Below are 7,967 nucleotides of genomic sequence, written 5' to 3' on the forward strand. Positions count from 1 at the left end.
ACGTTTAATTGGGCTTACCATTTCACAAGCTTAGAATCCATGATGGCCGAGCACAGGTGTGGTAGTAGGAACGGCTATGCGTTCGCATCTTGATCTGAAGGCAGAAAGCAGAGGAAGTATACTGGGTAGGGGGGAGTCTTTTGAAACCTCAGGGTCCTTCCCCCAGTGACTCGCCTCCTCCAGCAAGGCCACTCCTCCTGATCCTTCCCAAATTGTTCCACCAACTGAAAACCAAGCATTAAAACATATGAGCCTACAGGGGCCATTTTCTTTCAAACCACCATAGTAGTAACCTGTCATCTAGGGAAGTCAAGGAAAGGACCTGGAGGCAAAAACCTGAAGCAGGGACCACAGAAAGATAGTACTTCCTGGCTTGCTTCCCCGCCCTGCCCTCCTCAGTCAGTCAACAACTAAGAACATGTGCTGTAGACAACGGGCCAACCTGATGGAGGCATTTCCTCAGTTGAGGGTTTCATCTTGCCAGGAATATCATCTTGGTGATGGAAGCTAACTATGACATATTAAGGTTTAAATCTGAAATGTAATCCACAGGTTCAGGTTCTAAGGGCCCTGTCTCCAGCTCAGGGCACTGTTGAAGGTCGTAGAGCCTTCGGGAAATGAGATGTGAGTGGTGGAAGTGGACACCGGGAGCAGGCCCCAATGTGCACTTCCCCCCTAAGCCCACCCCAAGTTCTCTCTGTTTCCCACCTCTGCTTCACATTCCTGCCACCATGCAGCACTGCATTGTCACGTCTGCTTTGCCGTGATGGACTGAGACTCCCCGAAACCACGAGCCAGCCCAAATCCTCCATTCTTTCAGCTCTTCTGTCTAGTATTCCGTCATGGGGACAGACAGCTCACCAATACAGCGTGCACTGTGGTGTCCATTATTGTGAGCAAAAAATATATGAGAACAGAGCACACTGCACAACAGTGAGGGATCCAGTGCTCTGTGGAGCAAAATGAAAATATCTAAAAAATATGAAAGATGTGGAGTAAAAATATATAAGACGCATATAGTATGGAGCCCTGGTTTTAAAGAAAAGTTCGCCTTTTTGCCAAGATGGCACCAAAAGCGAAGAAGGAAGCTCTTGCCCCTCCCAAAGCCAAAGCCAAAGCGAAGGCCTTGAAAGCTAAGAAGGCAGTGCTGAAAGGTGTCCACAGCCGCAAAAAGAAGAAAATCCAAATGTCACCCACCTTCCTGCAGCCCAAGACCCTGGGACTCTGGAGGCAGACAAAATATTATGGAAAGAGTGCACCCAGGAGAAACGAGCTTGACCACTATGCTATCACCAAATTCCCACTGACCACCAAGTCAGCCATGAAGAAAACAGAGGACAACAACACGCGGTGTTCACTGTGGATGTCAAGGCCAACAAGCATCAGATCAATCTGGCCGTGAAGAAACTATGACATTGATGTGGCCAAAGTCAATACCCTGATGCGGCCTGAGGAGAGAAGGCGTATGTTTGCTCGGCTCTTGGTTATGATGCTCTAGATGCTGCCAACAAGACTGGGATCGACTCCAGATGGCTTAATTCTGAGTATATACCTGTTTTCACCATAAATAAAAAAAGAAAATTTCAGAACCCTCAAAACCATAGCAAACACATGCACACATACATAGATATTTATTTAATTCATGGTGATGGTTGCCAAGGAGAAATTGGACTGGAGAAATCAACCCAGGGGAGTTAAATTCTGTGTGGCGCTGACATTTTCTAAAAGTGAAGACAGGATGTGAAGTCAATGTGAAGAGGAAATTTGATTGTTCTGAGCGAGGCTCGTGAATGGAGTTTGTTGTTTTTCCCTTGACTGTGTTACTGTATTTCACCCCTATGGACTTCTGCGGGGACACCGAGTAGATGGGCTGGGTCAATGGCAGGGGCTGTTCTGGGAGAAAGGACCTCAAGAGATGCCTGTCTCTGTGGCTTTGAACCCCCAAGAGCAGAGGATAACCTTTGTGCCCTGTTGCATCATCACACAGAGCCCCCGGCATGATACTTCCTCTGGAGGTTCTTCCTGGTTTCTAGGCTCTGAAGTTGTCCTCTAAGCAAACCAGGCAACTGTCAACTATTAGGCTTTTAGCAAAGTGGCACCTATCACTGACAGCTGAGGGACAGGTCCTCCTCATCCTCCCACCGACGTTTTAATCCTGTGATTTTTTTTTTCTGATCAGTTTTTCTTCCAGTGGTAAGAGACACAAAGGGCGAAAGTTCCCATTTCAAAATGTACACCTTTGTCAAACTGCAGCCAGCTGTCATGTTCAGAACTTTCTCATTATCTCCAACTGAAACTCTTTTTCCATTGGGTAATCATTTTCATTTCTCAGTTCCTCACTTCCTGGTGTCTTCTATTTTTCTGCCTTAGACTCGGACTTTTCCCAGGACACCACATAGGTAGAATCATGCCATGTCTGTCTTGGTGTGCTGACTCCTGTCGTTTACTGGACTGCTTTCGAGACTTCCCCCCATCCTACCTTGTGTCTAACTTCCTTCTGTTCATGACTGAACAAGCTTCCATTGGATGGTGAAGTGCGCTTTGCTTATCCATCTGTCAGGGATTGTGTCTGATTGTTGCTCGCCTTGGCTACTGTGAAAAGCACAGCTATGAACATCAGCATACAAATGTCTGCTCAGATCCCTCCTGCATTTGAGGCAATGCCTAGAGGTGGCTGAAGAGACCATAGGAAGAAAGTTGATGACTCATCCTTTGAGTTTCTGCAAACTCTAACAGAGCGGCACCTCACATTTCCATCAGCGGTGTCTAGCGAGCTTTGTCCACACTGCGGTCCATTCTTGTTTCCTGTTTGCAGAGCCACTCAAATGGGTGTGAGGTGGTTCTTAGCTAGAGTTTGCTGTTTCTTTTATAATCAATGCTAAACATTATGCAGTTTTTGTGTTTGTTTGTTTGTTTGTTTGTTTTTGACTAGTTCATAGCATCATAACACCCTGGCTAGGTTCATCATTTACCCAGATGTGGGACACATAACATGGTTTCATTGGGGAAGAAGGGACTGGGAAGGGAGACTCGCTGGTGATAGACGCTAAGAAATGAAGCCAACTTCACTGACTTCTCACCTCATGTGTTTAGTGTCTGCAAATTCAAGAGGCTGTGTGAGGTGGCAACCTTGACTTCCTGTGCTTCAGGTCCTCTCAGGAGTTTTGCTGAATACTTTATATGTAAAGTTGCTCTGTTCCTTAATCCTCTGTATCTTCGTGTGCTGATTGTTTACACGTGAAGCCGACTGTCTCCTATGGTGCTCAAAGAAGACCTTATCACTTGCAACTCTGAAGGCAAAGCCGGCTGTGCTGAGGCCGGTGTGGTGTGCTGGGGTCTACACCTCACTATGCTCAAAGGATTTTTTTGTCAGTGTTTTGTTTTTGTGGGTTTTTTTTAAATAGTTTCACTTTATATTTATATAAAAACTATTGTTGGTTATTTAAAATTTTACCTATGGGGCCACCAAGGTGTTTCAGTAAGTAGAGGTGCTTGCTTCTAATGCCAAGAACACACACACACACACACACACACACACTCACACACTCACACACACACACACACACACACACACACACACACACCACACACTCACACACACACACCACACACTCACACACACACAACACACACACCACACACCCACACACTCTCTCACTCACACACACCCACACCTCACACACACACACACACACACACACACACACACACACACACACACACACACACACACATATACACACACACACACACACACACACACACACACACACATGCACACACACACACACACACACACACACATACACACCATAAAATGTCATTTTATTTTAGAGCTGAAGAGAGGGCTTAGCAGTTAAGAACGCTGGCTGTTCTTCCAAAGGATCCAACATTAATCCTCAGAACCCACACAGTAGCTCACAGCCACTTCTAACTCCAGACCCAGGGGATCTGATGCCCTCTTCTGTCTGGCTTCTGTAGGGAAGTGTTCTATAAAACACCATCACCAAAAGCAACTTGGAAGAGTGAAGGGTTTACGTTATCTTACAACTAGCGAGTCCTACTTCATTCCCTGAGAGAAGTCATGGCGGAAACTCAAGGAAGTAACTAGGAGTCGGGAGTCATGCAGAAGCCATGACGGAGTGCTGCTTACTGGCTTCTCCTCATGGCTTGCTCAGCCTGCTTTCTTACACCATCCAGGACCACCTGCCCAGAGCTCTCACCACCCACAATGGGCGGAACACTCCCGCATCAATTACTAATCAGATAGCACTCAATAGACTTGTCTGTTGCCCAATACATACATTTTCTCATTTTCCTGACCAGATGTCCCTCACTGTGTCAACTTGACATAAAAACCAGACAGCACAATGAGTCTGTAAAGACAAGTCCTAATATAATCTGACAGTGTCCTTGTAAAAGGACAGGGGACAGAGGCAGGGTGAACACAGAAAGAGAGAGACACCAGGGCTGCACGCACACAGGGAAGATCATAGGAAGAAAGTGTGGGGTAGCCATCTGCAAGCCAAGCAAAGAGACTACATGCCACTCACCCTGTCATTGCCTTGATCCCAAACTTCCAGCCTTAAGAACCACAAGGAGTTAGCTTTTGCTTATTTAGGTCTGCAGTCTGCCTCCTTTTGTAATGTCAACCCTAGAAAATGAAAACTGTTGTTGACCCAAAGCCATCCATTGTACTGAGAGCTGACAGGGCTTGACTCATCCTTCGGAACCTAATACCACAGATATCTTCTGCTGACTCTTAAGAACTTAGTCATATATTAATTACATTGTCGCAGCTGGTGTGTCCCCTGATTTTTGGCATGCCCCCAATAATGGCAAACTGTAGAACTATAGATTCCTATAGTGTTTGTGTTGGTTATTCTCATGTCACTGTGGCCGACATACCCGAAAGGACAACTTAGATGACAGACTTAACTGCTTATCCCTGGCTGTAGAGGGGTCAACCCATGGTTACCGGGCTCCAGCCACTTGGGCAGAATTCTGTAACAGGAGAGCACGTGCCAAGAGAGGTTCCTGCCCCATGATGGACAAGAAGCAGAGAAAGGAGGGTACTGGAGGCTGAGAACAGCCTACAAAGTTAAACCACCAGTGACTGTTCCTTCCAACCAGATGCCATCACCCACAAGTATGCTACCAGCTGGGAACCAAGTATTCAAAGCAGGGGTCTGTTGAAACCACAGAGATGCTCTAAGTCCGTTTCTTCTCTCTCCTATTTTGCTCATTATAAATGAGTTGCTTCTATTCCTGGGCTCTGGGGTTTCCGAGCAGATGCCTATTTCCGTGGTGTACTGAGCTGACAGGAAGCTGGTGTGTGGGGGATGGGCATGGCGGGAGTCATAGGATCTGAGAACTTACTGGCTGTGTGCAGCCTCAGACAGGCTATCTCATTTTCCTGGCTCAGTTTCCTCGTTTTCATGGTACATCGATGGCCGTGTCATTTTCAGAGTTGCTGGAGGCGAAAGGGATGGGCATGGCATGCATGCTAGATGGCTTATGGTTGGTCCTCAGTCAATAGCAGCCATTCTAGGTCATCGGGAAGCATCTGTTTAGTTCCGCCTTTCTGCTCTTGTGCTCCGAGTTTATATAAGCTGTGTCATGTTTGCTTACCTAAGAGGTTTAACTAATTCCCTATGTGTGGTGTATGCAATATGGCTTATGTCAGCACTGCAAGGCTGGGCTGCTCACAGGGTTTTTGTGGCCTGGTAGATACATGAAAAGGCGTGGCACAGGATGTAATGAAATAGGTGTGTACATCTTCTGAAGGCGGCTCTGTAACCTTTTGCACGATCCTTCTCTTGCAGGTCCTCCTTTATTTTATCTGCAAGGTAGGGCTTTAGTCTAGAACACATCTCTAGCATACATTTTTCTGAAATGAATGGTTTACCCCAAAATCATGAGGGCCCAAGAGAATGGACCAAGTCTTCATTCTCATCTTTGTATTGTACTGAATCCTCCTCCCATGACCACCCTCTCCAAACACAGTTCTATCTAAATCAAATCTTATTGGCTTCACTTCTTTGCTGAGACAAGGTTTCATATAGAGTCAAACTAGCCTAGAATTTGCTGGCCATGAGCTCCTGGCAATCCTCCTGCCTCAGCCTCTTGAGTACTGGGATTGCAAGTGGGAGTCACCATGGCCAGCTTTTGGCACTTCGATGTTTGTTGAAAAACAGCTTAAGTAAAGGTAGCCTCTATCGGCTTTGGAAGATTAAAGTAAATGAACTTGTTTCCTGTAACAACTTGGGATTTTCTTCTAGAAAGATGAGGGAAAATATCGCATGGGACTTCCAACCTGCGCTGTGTTTTATTTGTAACTGATTTCCTAAAACATCGAGTTTCTGTCATGGTTTGGGTGTGAAATGTCTCCCAAATGGCTCGTATGATAAAGCTCCCCGATGGACTCTGGCTTATCCGTGGGTCTACACATTAGTGAATGATTCAAAACCGTGTCGTTCTTACTGAAAGGTGGGGCAAATATTTGAAGATGTGGTCAAGTTGGAAAGTCATGACGGTGGGTCCTTAAGGGCCTCACCCCCCCTCCCCTTCTCACCCGATGTCCTTCCTGTGACAGCAGCCTCCTGCTCCACATGTTCTTACCACCGTGATGTTCTATTCTACCTCATGGAGATGAAGAAAGCCAGCCAGGGGACACACCTCTGGAACCATAAACAAGATAACGATTTCTTCCTCTGAAAGAATTTAAGATCTCTGTCATAGCATGAGAAACTGACTGGCATGGCTTCTGCATGGGAAAAGCAACTTACTCTGCGGCATCCGTGAGCAGAGCAGGGCAAAGGTGCCTGTAGAGATTCGTGTTGAGTTCCTTCCTCTCTCTCTCTCTCTCTCTCTCTCTCTCTCTCTCTCTCTCTCTCTCTCTCTCTCTCTCTCTCTCTCATGCCTGTATCCAGAGGGGGTATAGAGGAGCAAGTGGGTGGGAAGCTGCCAAGGGGAGGGGGTGACAGGAGTCTCATTCATCCACACAATGGAACAATGAAAGCCACATCTGCTGTGTCTGCCCCCCTAGGCCAGCGTTTACCCGCTGCTGTGTGAGGCAGTTTGGCCAAACAATTGGCAAGGGGGAGGCAGACTTACTGAATGAAGCAGAGTCTTCACAGGGAAAGCCATGTCGTTTATAGGGAGTGTGACAGATACATCTAAATGGTCTCCAGGCACAGTGCCCCCACTAACGTAACCGTTCCTCGGCATCCACAGCCTGATTCAACCTTACCACCCAGTCAATATCTATTCAAACCCAGACTCGAAGCTGCCTTGCTGCTTTCAGTCATCCTGAGACTTGAGTCTAAGACGGTGTTATCCAGAGTTCTCCATCCCACCCTGACAGTTCGGAGTGTATCGTCGTAGGTAACTTGCTGCACTTCAGAATCCCCCCCCTACCCCGCACCAACAAAAACCAGGCAAGCTTCACACCAGATGTCCAGAGGTCATGTGACGATATGTGTCATCAGGGAGAGGTCAAGTCACCGTTGCATCTTTGGTTGTTAAGGAGGACAGCACGTTCTCATGTGTGTTCTGAGAGAGCTGTGTTCTAAATATCTAATTATCTGAATCTCTAGACCTGTGATTAAACTGTAGCCAGCCAGGGGGAAATTAGAAATAAATTGGAATTGTCAGTGACTTGTGACTGACGGTCCTTCTGACGGCTTCGGAGATGACTGAACCTCTGTGCTCTGTGTTCCAGGAGTTGAGGAGAAACCCAGAAGACAGAATGTGGGGGAGGAAAAGATGACATTGGTGCAGGTCCGACAGAACCCAAGGACCCTTCCTGTGAGAACAGACTGAGGGCGAGAGAAGCCATTCGTCCAAGGTAAGCGCTCAGTTCCATGACTACCAAAGCCTTGCCTGAGCTGTGAGCACGCTCTGAGGTGTCCGACAGGGAGAGAGCACACCGCACACTCCCACGACCATCCACACATCCACATGGC

At 47.0% G+C, this 7,967-nt stretch overlaps 1 pseudogene; it reads left to right on the forward strand.

Annotated features, from left to right (window-relative positions):
* The first annotated feature begins 1,063 nt into the window (after positions 1-1,063).
* LOC116904305 lies at positions 1,064-7,730 on the forward strand (annotated as a pseudogene).
* Positions 7,731-7,967: the final 237 nt, after the last annotated feature.

The sequence above is a fragment of the Rattus rattus genome, chromosome 6 (assembly GCF_011064425.1).
Source record: "Rattus rattus isolate New Zealand chromosome 6, Rrattus_CSIRO_v1, whole genome shotgun sequence".
NCBI classification, from domain to species: Eukaryota; Metazoa; Chordata; class Mammalia; order Rodentia; family Muridae; genus Rattus; species Rattus rattus.